Source organism: Ambystoma mexicanum, chromosome 4p, assembly GCF_040938575.1.
Source record: "Ambystoma mexicanum isolate Mex_15411 chromosome 4p, UKY_AmexF1_1, whole genome shotgun sequence".
Taxonomy (NCBI): Eukaryota; Metazoa; Chordata; class Amphibia; order Caudata; family Ambystomatidae; genus Ambystoma; species Ambystoma mexicanum.
Genome location: NC_090927.1, coordinates 910,024,894 through 910,036,953, shown reverse-complemented (window position 1 = coordinate 910,036,953; position 12,060 = coordinate 910,024,894). Strand labels below are relative to the sequence as shown.

At 44.4% G+C, this 12,060-nt stretch overlaps 1 protein-coding gene across 1 annotated transcript in view; it reads right to left on the bottom strand.

Moving 5' to 3' along the window:
* GABRR2 (gamma-aminobutyric acid type A receptor subunit rho2) overlaps positions 1-12,060 on the bottom strand; it is a 633,724-nt gene that overhangs the window by 283,782 nt on the left and 337,882 nt on the right. The window lies entirely within an intron of this gene.

The following is a 12,060-nucleotide window of genomic DNA, read 5'->3' as shown; positions in this document are numbered from 1 at the left end:
CTGGGTTGTAATAAGCCTTACTAGTATATTATGTATAAAGATGCTTGGAAGGGTTTTTGTTTTCGAACAGGTAGCTTGTTTTAGACAACCGGACAATCTGAATTGGTTTCATTTCATGGTGCATTTTACACAAAGGACCCCCCCTGCCCCAAAGTGACATTGGAACACAGTGGCTAGAATTTTGACAGTATATTTAAGCATACTTTGGATTAGGGCTGTGCCGAATAACATAATTAGTATTCAGCCGAATACCGAATAGTTTATCAAACTATTCGGCCAAAGCCGGATATGAAGCCGAATAATTGCTTTATTTAAAAAATCATGTTCCACGCTTGAAAAAACACACTTATTAAAATATATATAACGCACCATTTTAAATGTATTCTATACTTTTATTTCTCTTCATTTTCATCAATGCAGCATCCTTATTTACAGTATAAAAGCCAGAAAAAAAGCAGATTTAACCAAAATGAAGGGACCAAATGTACAGAAGGTCGTTGCATATTCAAAACCAGTGTCAGTCAAAGTAGGAGGCTTCACAAATGCAAAAGGATTAGGTTGCAATGAACAAAATGGATATTGCAATTTGCAACTGCCTTAGTGAATCAGACGCATTGCATTCTCTATCCAGTTGCAAAGTCGTTGGTTCATGTCGGCTCATGCAGGGCACAAGTCGAGAGGAAATCTGAAATGCTTATGCCTATGCCTATGATCTCCATCTCACAACTATTCACCCCACCCCCTCAGGACTCTCCCAGAGAGGCTGTTGGTGTTTGGTGAATGGGTAAGCACCCGTTCATTTATTACAACTGATTTTGCACATCAGGTCTAACTATTCATTGCATGAAAAAAATTATAGAAAACATATAGCAATTCCGGAGCATACATAGGGGAAGTTTGTTTATGTAACTCTGATGGCCACCAAAACAATTGAACAAATTAGAGCAGTACTAAAATATACTTTAACATTTACTTCATACTTGATCGAAATATAGTCCTATTCTAACCAATATATTTGCTACAGTTTGCCATCAAATTTGGTGTTGCCTTTGTCAATTTCGTCTTTTTGCCTGTTTAGTGCTGTTTTGGTTTGGTTTTGATTTCTTTGGGCAATAAAGAAATCTGCTTGGATATAGTCGGGTCTGTTAAAGCAGCGGCAACCCTGAATTAATCTGAGTGGCTTGCAGGTCTCACACGATTCAGCCTTTCATTCTTCAAAGGGTAATTTCACAAGCATCACATTTTTGCTAACTGCAATACATGTAAAACATAGACAGGTGTGCAAATGTACAAGTAAATCTGCCTCATATATTGAGCTGCAGCCCTCTCGGGGCTTTGAGAGTGAGCTTTGCAGGATCGTCCTGTCCCCACTCCCTCGTCCAGTTGTGTTTATGCTGAAGGCTCCCCTACAGAGTTTACACCCATTTCTTTAAAAAGGGCTAGTCTGACCTGGCCCATTCTCCCGAGCGCTGCCGGTATCCCTCTTGCCCCTGCATTCAAATGTTGTTAGAAGTGATTGAACAACAATTATGACCTTCACCCATTTCGAAGTAAACAATTAACCGCAATCACTTGTGCGGGTGGAAAGGAGTTGTGTCTCAGCCTGGTCTGTTCCTTTGTCACCTCGGCAGTACCTAGAGCAGCTGTTAATATGTTTGTCAAAAGAGCAAAATGCTCATTTTGAGAAACAAGCGTGTGAAGGGGCTTAACATTTAGGAGAGCCAAAGCACATATCCAAATCACTTTCACATATTAACTAGACAGAAAGGCCCTGAATACACATTTGCATTAGAGAATTGCTTTATGTCAGAGTTGAACCCACCGCCACTAGCCAAACCAAATTAAAAATGCTTTAAAGGAAACATTTCAGAGGAATAGTCCTATTTTTGCAGAACAAAAAGGCAATTTAATCACTGCTACTTATTCTTCATTAAAGCAGAATCATTTTCTGGCTCTGGTTGCCTTCATTGTCTGATTGCTCCGAGCAGCTGAAGGGTGTTGTCTCTCTGCGTGGTCTGGGGAGGTCGAAGGCCATGCAGGGATTTATGTTTAGTAGGGATGGGCAAGCAGAATTCCAGGTAGGGGATTTGTGTTGTTGGGGTGAGAGGTGGAATGCCATGTATGGTATTTGTGTAAGGGGTTTGCAGGCCCCAAGTAGGAAGTTTGTGGGGATGTTGCTATATATGTTTCTAAAATCAGTAATATTGAATGGAAATTGTAGTTTATAGTTGGACTATGACCATTTGTTTTCATCAATGTTGCGGAGGAAAGATCTCACAACTGAGAAAGCAAACCATAGGTCCTTCCAAGTTTAACTGCATGAAAACAAATTTGCCATACTTGTATTCAAGGCCCCTTTGAAATCATGTCCTTGCTTTTCTTCCAACATAAGCCTGCTATCATTTACATGTGAGAGATGCAAATGTTCTCAGAGTGGAGAGTAACATTTCTCTCACTGAGATCTTTCCCATTTAAAAATGGCTTCCCTCACAAAGGTAGTCGTACTTGTGCGTGTACCAGCATGGTACATCATCTACACCATTTTTGGACTATTTGAATTTCTGCACTTTAGACTTGACTATCAAAGGTGGGAAATTAATATGGTGCCCTATTGGTGACAAAGATCTTGCACTGGGATAATAGCATGAATTGATGATGTTGGGTGGGAAATACCACACTAAGTTATCTGAGGAGAATGGCCATTCACTGGGAGTGGACGGCTCATGTGACTGTGAACTTCTTTTACAAGGGATCTATTGTGCTGGTGGGTTGAGGACTATGTCTGTGAGTCACTTGATGGTGGAGGGACGGCTTCACTCTGACATTAGTGGTTGAAGTAGAAAGAGACATACGTCAGGAAGGATGTCAAGTGAGTGAAATGAAATAGTTGGGAAGACAGAGGCTGAACTATTGCTTAATTTGTATAATAATATGTTGCAATAACAATATGCAAATGAGTTGATAGCTTAGTAGCTGCATTAGGTCACTTTGTAGGCAATGGACGGTTGCTTGCAACAAAGCTGTTGCAGCATTTTCTTATGAATCTTTAGAGGTATGGTGGGGGTAAACCCATAAAGTGCTAATGCACTTTGCTGGCAATGGAAGGCTGACTGCAACAAAGCTGCTGCAGCATTTTCATATTCATCTTAGTAGGTGTGGTGGGAGCAAAGTCATACATTGGCAAGCATTATCAGGGTAGAAGGGAACCACTCTGCTCAAAAAAGAGGAGGAATGCCACTACTGGTGTTTTTGCCATCAGCATTCTAATACCCTCAATTTGACCTAGGTGGCAGCCTAACTGTTTCAGTGCATTTTCCTTCAATAGGGTACTTGTGAACTTCTTTTAATTGAGTCTTTTTTAACGACAAGAAGTATTTTCATATGGTGTTTTTACATATAGAGCAAGTATAGTAGGTTAGAGGGAAGGGCTGAAGTTAAGCGGGTAGGGTAACTTGGAAGAGCCATTTTATGATGTGAGAGGGTTGCACTTAATAGGCTATGTATGCATAAACCTGTGTGCATACAGTCTACAAATAAGGGTAATCCACAATCTTACATTCTGACAAATTAATTTGATAATGTGAGGACTGAGGACCATGACACTTCTATTAATGGCGAAGTTAGTTTTGAATATCACATATTCACTCCCTGAGTGCTGGTGTCAGAGATGGGTTGGTGTCTCTATAGCTTCAGCTTCTTCTCATCCCATGCAGGGTGCATATACCCCATTTGGACCAGGCTGAACTGGCTGGTAATGTATAAATGCACCGGAATCATGGCAAGTGGAGCCATTTGTGTGCTTGTGTATGTTGTAAGAGATATCACTAATCAGTAGCCTTTCTCCCTTGGATTGGTATGATAGTTGACATCATATGGAATATCTTCCACCAGGAGATGTGGCAATTTGAATGGAAAAGTAGGTCTGTAGTGGTTCCATTCCATTTGTAAGCACGGTAAGTGTTAGCAAAGAGTTTTTCATAGTGAAGACTTAGCATATTTTTCTTGAACGTCTTCAGACCATTTGTAGACATTATGGAAGTGGTGTGTATGATCGCCAAACATTAAGGGACATATTCCCGTGTTTTTGAAGGCGTCAGTATTCTCCAATAGATTTCAGTTGATGTGGTAGCAGAAGAAGGGTAAAGAGTGGGGAGAAGCAGGAGTGAGTGAGGTGAGTATAATGCCTGTTGGTATGAGACCAAAAGGATATTGACAAGTCAACTTTGAGAGTGCAGTCGTGGTTTGGTGCTATAGGCAAAAAGGCTGGTGTTATAATTTAGTGTCATTACACAACAGCAAAACTATGAGAGATTACTTCCTCAATAGAGGAGCTAAATTTGACCCTGCAGAATAAGTGGTACAGCATGGCAGTGGAAACTAAGAGTACTGCAGCAAGGAGGTTGAGTATTCAATCACTGCCAGACTGGTTGAGTCAGTAAATCAGACTATAAACTGCACATCTAGTCATGGGGTGCCCAGGAAACATGCCTGCTCAATAATCATGTGTTTAGTTGTGCAGTAATTGCAGTGGAAGTGTTAGCATGTGATCATAATAGCCTGATAGGGGAGATTAGATTGATCGCTCTGAGCCACTGAGAAGCCTGGTGATGCAGTCAGGGCATGCCAGCAGACTCTAAAAGGAGGAATCCCTAGTTGTTAGCAGTAAATTGAAAGCATTTGGTAGCGGTGCATAGGGTTATCAGTTGAGAGAGTCTTTGATTCTATGTCACTGTCTGCTTTGCTTTCTTTATACAGTGTTGTAAACAATGTTATATGTACACATGTGTGCACAAAACAGCCCCCCTAGATAGGAGAGTGGTGTGGGCAAATAGTGACCAACGTACTCTGAGTCCAAAGTCCACTTTCCTCCATACTTATGGGACATTTCATCCTTCGGGATGGGACCGGAGCACTAATTCTGTAGCACCAGAAAACACTTTTGCGTTTTTGATTTTTATGTGAGGGCCGGCACATGTGCGGCCTTGGCTCTGCCTTCTTGTGATGCCCTGAACCTCACCCTTCAGTTTTTTTCCAATCACCCAAATTCAGTGACCTACTGACCACTAAGGATATTTTAAGAAGGCAAGGCGAGTGAGTGTATGCATTCTGGGCTAGGATTAATTTAGGCACTACAGTAAATAATGTGTCTTACTCCTACATTCTGTCCCCTTTCCTCCATAGTTATGGGAGATTCCCAAACACTGGAACAGAATTTTTGGGTGCATGGTCCTATTTCCATATTACACAGAGATTTTGAGTTTAGGGAACTGTCTGCCTGAACTGAGCATCAGCTCTGAAACTCAAGTCACGGCAGTACTGTTTGCAAAATGTCGATGGGGAAGCTCGAGTAGGTGCTTTTTAAATGGACTCCCAAGGGACTTATTTCTTAAAGGCAACTGAGTCTGCTTTGGCTCTCATTAGAGGCGCATGAAGGGCCTTTGGCAGTGGAAGACTTTGAATAGAGTAGGCCTAACATATATGCCCACCCAAGACAACCACTGAAGCCAGGCGGACATATCACCGACCACTTAGTTACAGTGAGGCACTCCAGAGCCACAAGTATTGTACTAGCACCTCGGCCCGCTCCCCGAGCCCACTTACGAAGCCACCCAGGGGGGTTCAACCTATGAGCAACCATAAGCATGGGTCATTCACGTGGCTCAGGAGCTGTGGTGCAATTACACCGCCAACACCCAACTCACCTCCACCTAGCCTGGAGACTACACCCATAATGCGCAATCCAAGTACCATGAAGCCTGCCCAGACTCTGGCCTATGCAAAGCCCTGCCAAGGCTGTCACTTAGCCCTACCTATACCAAGCCCCACCCCACCTCAAAGCAGTTCCATGGCACTAAAACATTGCAAAATGTCAGCCCACCAAACCCAAGAACCCTACCTCCATCCAGATAGTACTCACTTCATAAGCGCAACACCACACCCTCCTCAAATGCCCCACCGAGTAGTGACCGCCAAACATAGAGCTCCACTGCCTCAACCACATGGGCCACCTATGAGAACAGAAACCTCTACATCTACCCCAGCCACAACGCTAGAGAGCAATAGCAGGATCTGCAGTAGACTCACAACTAGCTCTTTCTGCCTCCCAGCCCACATCACTATAAGAAACCTCAACCTTGGAACCAGAACGAGTATCAAGTGGGAACCCCGAATTAGCACCTATGACCCAGAACACCATAGCCATGCCCACAGCAAACAACCTTGCTCCCACGCCGCCAACAGCAAACAAGTGAATACTCAAATCACTACAGCCGCTCCCTCACGTCAGTCCTCCACCAAATTGCCCAACAGCAAACTCTTGCCAACAAGCAATTTCGTCCGCCCAAATGCTAAGTGCACAGCCACATTCACTCCATCCACCCTCACTCTTAGAAACAAGCATGCTAACCACAAAGCTACAAAGGGACAAGATCACACCTGTGCCCGGGCATCCTTACCTCAGATAACAGCACCCCCTATTCTAAGGGGGATCCTCATCATTGCAGCTCCCTGCCTGCACACGCCCTTGATATTCATGATCTGATCAATGGCCAAGACCTAGACCTACTTGCCATCACCGAAACCTGGCTCCAGGAAGCCTCTGGCTCAGCACTTTCCTTAGCCCTCCCAGACAGCTACACCATCCTGAGAAGTGATAGACTAAACTCTAGAGGTGGAGGCGTCGCACTCATCTATAGAGACTCTCTACAAATTAGGCTCTCTAATTGTTCCATGGCAGGGAACTGCAAGCACCTCTCGGCCAAACTCTCACCCTCCCCTAGTGACTCCATCACTATCCACCTCATCTCACGACCTCCAGGTCCTACAACATCCTTTGAGGAAAACCTCTCTTTCACGGTAGGAAATAACATCAAACCCACTCCAGATCTATTATGCTTGGAGACCTAAACCTAGGTAGCCACGACCCCATGGACACTACAGCCACAGCCGTGACCAATGCTGTCTCATCCCTTGGCTTCAGACAGTGTGTTTCAGACCCAACTCACATCAAGGGTAGAACACATGACTGGATAGTGGACCTTAACAGCCAGTTTGCCATCACCTTTAACACCCTCTGCTCCTGGTCAGACTACCATATCTTGACCTTTTCCTTCCCTTCTACAAAACAGCAGCTGCCTAGCACCCTAGCCCTTTCACCCACCTAAGCCCATAGCTCCCGGAAGATCTCCAAAGACACCATCTCTCCACTCCTCTCACCTCTCCTACCAGAGCACCTTAACTCCACCGACCAGCAGCTCTTAGCAGATATTTACCGGAACACCCTGACCAACGCAGTAGACACAGTTGCCGCTTTCCTGCCCAGGTAAGCCAAACCAACAGGTCACATTAATTCCAGATTAACTCCAAGTCTTGCCTAAAAAAAAGACAAGCAGATAAGCTCCTGTGTAAAGACACATACCAAAGCCGCATTCACCCTGATATCGAAAGAATACAAGAAGGCCATCATTGCAGCAAAAGCAGCAGCCTATAACACAAGAATCAGCAATGCCAGGTCCAACTCCCGAGACATTTGTAGAATTCTCAGAGAACAAGAAACACCCTCAACCCCATGGTGCATCAACACCCATAATGCCATGTGGGCCAAAATTGTCTCTCTGCAGCAGAAAATTGATAGAAAAAGAGCACTCGTCACTACACCCACCACCCGCCCCATCACCACTAATCTTCAGGTTACACCTTTCCGTTTTAGAGAAATCTCAAACCATCCACTTGTAAAGGAGACATCTGCCCAGCCAATACCATTAAATAATGCTCTGAAGCACTAGCCCCTTTTATTATGAAATTCATCAATGCATACTTTGCTGCAACTCTAGTCCCAGACAGCCTACAGGAATGATGGGCTGACTCCTACTGCAAAAACCCATGCTAAACCCATCAGAACCTAACAATTACTGCCCATCACTATGGTCCCATTCCTGTTACAGATTCTAGACAGAGCTGCCCACAACCAAATCCAACTCTATCTAGAATCTAACAACATCCTCAGGCCACGCCAATCAGGTTTCTGACCAGGCCACAGCACAGAATCAACGCTATTAGATTTCAAAAACCAGCTAGGCACCTTCAAAGATTAATGCAAACCAGCCCACCTTCTCCTCCTGAACCTCTCTGCCGCCTTTGACTTGGTAGACCATAACACACTATGCCACCACCTGACGGCCGCCGCCAACTTATCCCACAAAGCCAAGATGTTGACAGCCTCCTTCCGAAACTTCCAGCGCCCCACCCATACCAATTCCTGTGGAGTCCCACAAGGACCATCTGTCTCCCCGTATCTCTACAACATTTTCACTAGACCCTTCTTAAACCTCCTGGATTCCATCGGCATATCATACACAAACTTTGCCAACGACACCCAAGTCCTCCTCCTACTTTCAGGTATCCACGCAGACGATTGCCGCACCATTAACAAAATCTACACAACCATCCATGCCCGGATCGCCACTAACGGTCTATGCCACAACAATGACAAAACTGAGATCCTGTTGGTAGGATCCCCAGCCATGCAGAAGAAGATCAACCCCAAATTCACTTTGTTTGCGATAGATGGAATACAGATACCAGTGTCAGCTTCTGTGAAAACTTTGGGCATCCACTTGGATGCCTCCCTGTCACTCACTAAACAAGTGAACGCAATCGCCTTCACAGCTGCGTACACAGGGAAACTCATCAAGGCAGCCAGACAATTCCTCACACCTACGAGCTGCCTAGCCATTGCCCGGGCAATCATCGGGGCAAGACTAGATTACTGCAACACCATCTTTGTTGGAACCGCCAAACAGAACATCCACAAAATGCAAGTAATCCCGAACAATGCCCTTTGCTCAGTGCTCAACATTTCTAAAGGAGAGTACATCTCAGCAGTAAGAAAGGAAGTTCACTGGCTCCCAATTCGGCAAAGGATTATCTTCAAGACATTGTCCATAATTCATAAATGCCTAGCTAAGACTACCACTGAATACATATCCCAAAAGATGTTGAAATGCCAATCCAACAGACCAGTAAGAACAATTCATGTGAATCGCCTTGCCATACTGAAATTCAAAAGAGCTAGATGAGGAGGATCCAGCTTCCCAACTGTGACAGCAAACTAATGGAACGCTCTCCCTACGGCCCTAAGAGTCGAGGAAGCATACTGGCCATTCTGCAAGGCCCTAAATATGGTACTCTTTGTCTAACCCCTGACCTTCTTACTTATCATTCGTACCCTTTGTAAGGAAGGCATGGTATCAACAGTAAGACAGACACAAGTGACCACAGTTCAAAGGTGTTTATTGAACTTCAATTGGGTTTGAAAAACACCTATCTAATCCTAAATCTAAAGATGGGAGCAAGCTACCACCATCAAAAAACAATAACGCAGTCCTAGTGGTGTCTTATCAAAATAAAGGGGCCGATACCAATGAACCTGTTGTCAATCCTTACCTCTAAATGCAAATACTGTGGGAAACAGAAAATGTTATGCAAAGGAAAAGTGTTCAAGAAATTATATGTCAGGATATTCAAGCCGTTGGCTTCTCTTCCCAACGTTTTCAGCACGGGATAAGGTGGCACACTCAAGCTTAGAACAGTCTATGGCTTCTCTAGCACGGGGGTGCAGTTCAAAACTTCGACATCATGGCCTTCTCTGCCAAAGTCTCTTTACCGTTCAAAGTCTCTTCTTTTAGAGTGCCTGATGCAACAAACAATAAAGTTCATTTCCTTCCAGGATTCTCCTACGCATACTCTTCTCAGTTGATTTACTGTTCAGCTTGGATCCCCCTGAGCCAGGCGCAGATCCACTTTAACACAAAGTTTGTATTTTCACAAATCTCGTGCTCTGCCTTTTATCCGTGTGAGGAGCAGTAATGGAAGTCAGGTGTGCGTGATGATCAGAAAATTCCTGACCATTGTATTGGGAAACATCAAGTGTACGGCTCGGGTGTTAGTCCATTTTCTCTCATAGGGGGCTGTCCATGAGAAAATGTGTTGTGAAAGGGGTTTGTTTGTTTATTTATTTGTTATGCGCACCAAACCCATAGGTAAGAGTGCGCAGCAGAATGAGAATGCAAGGCTTACATAGTTACAAACACAAGTTGCAAAATTAGCATAAATACAGAATTTTACAGAAGGTCAAAATGTACACATATATACAGAGGAATCAATATATACAGAAGGGAAGCCCTTTACTGATGCAAGAGAGGGGCCAAGCAGTGTGCCAGGGTGCACACATACACACATCACCTCCGTGCATCATTCAAGGCTCTAGGTTAGGCCCTAGTAGCAGGCATAGTCTTACAGGTCACAGCTAGGGGTCTGTAGCAATGATATGTTTTATAACATTTTTTTCTGAAATGAAAGTAGGGTTGGGCAGCTATCAAGTCGTAAGGCAATGAGTTCCAACATTTGGCAGCCTTTACAGGGAAGCTATTACCACCAATGGTTGTAAGTTTGTATTTGGTTATGGTCAGACAGTTAGCATTGCCCGTTCTAGTAGGTCTATGAGTGATTCTTCTCTGGAGTTTGGCACTCAGATACGTGGGTGCCATGTGGTTGAGAGCTTTGTGTGTCAGAGATAACAACTTCAGCTGTATTTTGTTATCTGTGGATAACCATTTATAGTGTCGTCTAAGGGGGGAAATGTGGGTTCTTTTATTTATGCCTAGGGCTGCTCTTAAGGCATTATTTTGTAGGGTTTGGAGCTTGTGGATAGTTATTTTGTTAGCACCACTATAGAGAGCATTGCAGTAGTCGATTCTGGAGAGTATTAAGGCTCTGGCCAGGATCAAGCAGCTCTCGTCAGAGAGGAATGGCTTTCCCGCTCTAAGAAGCTTACATGTGTAGGCCGTGGAGGAGGTCAGTGATTTGGTCTGTTTATCAAAAGACAGTGTAGAGTCTAAGTAAAAGCCGAGGGTTTTCACCTCTTTGGAGACTTTAATGGTATTCCCATCAATGTTGAAAGAGGAGAATTCCTGCCCTAGTTTTTTGATATTGGTTTGTGAACCCAGAATGATCAACTCAGTCTTATCATCGTTCAATCTAAGGCCGTGGGTGGCCATCCATGCTTGGATGATAAGATATACTTTGTTGACCAACCCTCTGTCTTTGCTGTGATCCCCAGAAAGGGGGAGGAGAATCTGGGTGTCATCTGCGTAGTTAGTTTAGGTGACACCCATATTGTCCAGATCATCAAACAGGGGTTTGGTGAAGATGTTGTAGAGAGTTGGTGAGACGCAGGATCCTTGAGGGACCCCGCAGAGAATGGGGGTAGGGTCAGCCGCTGCTGAGAAAGAGAAGACTCTCATTGTTCTCTCGCAAAGGAAGGATCTAATCCATTTAATAGCTTCCGGGGAGAAGTGGGCAGCAGAGTCAAGGTGTTGGCAGAGGACATTATGGTTGACCAGATCAAACGCGGCTGAAAGATCAAGAAGGAGCAGAAGTACTGACTTCCCTTTGTCTCTCAGCTCGTCAATTTGAGTCTTTAAATCAATAAGGGCTATTTCTGTTCCGTGTAGTGGGCGGAAGCCAGATTGTCTGTTACCAAGGAATTTTAACTGTTCAAGGTATTTTTGGATTTGAGTTTATGCGGCTTTATCTAGAATTTTAAGTAAGAATGGGACTGTGGTGATGGGTCGGTAGTTGGTAGGGATAAGCGGGTCTAAGGTTTGTTTCTTGAGGAGTGGTAGCACCCATGACTGTTTGAGGTTAGCAGGGATGGTGCCTGTGGTGTTGAGTTCCTAAATATCCTACCTGGTAAAATGGGGTAAAGGTGTTATAGGGAAGACCCGTCACCCAGTTGATCCTCCCACAGTGGTGCACCCCCAGGAACTGGATCCAAAAGTGATGAACGTGTCCTGGGCACCTGGATGACAGATACCTGGGACTATTGGGAGAGACACCTTCTGGTTTCTCACACCTTCCAGGCGAACTTTAAGCACTGGTTTGGGTCTAGTGCACGGTATCAGTATAGCCCCACTCATGTTCTTCATACACACCAATTAGTGCTTCTACTGTCTATTCTGTCCACCCTGTTCTGTGTGTAACTGATGCATAACAGCGCCC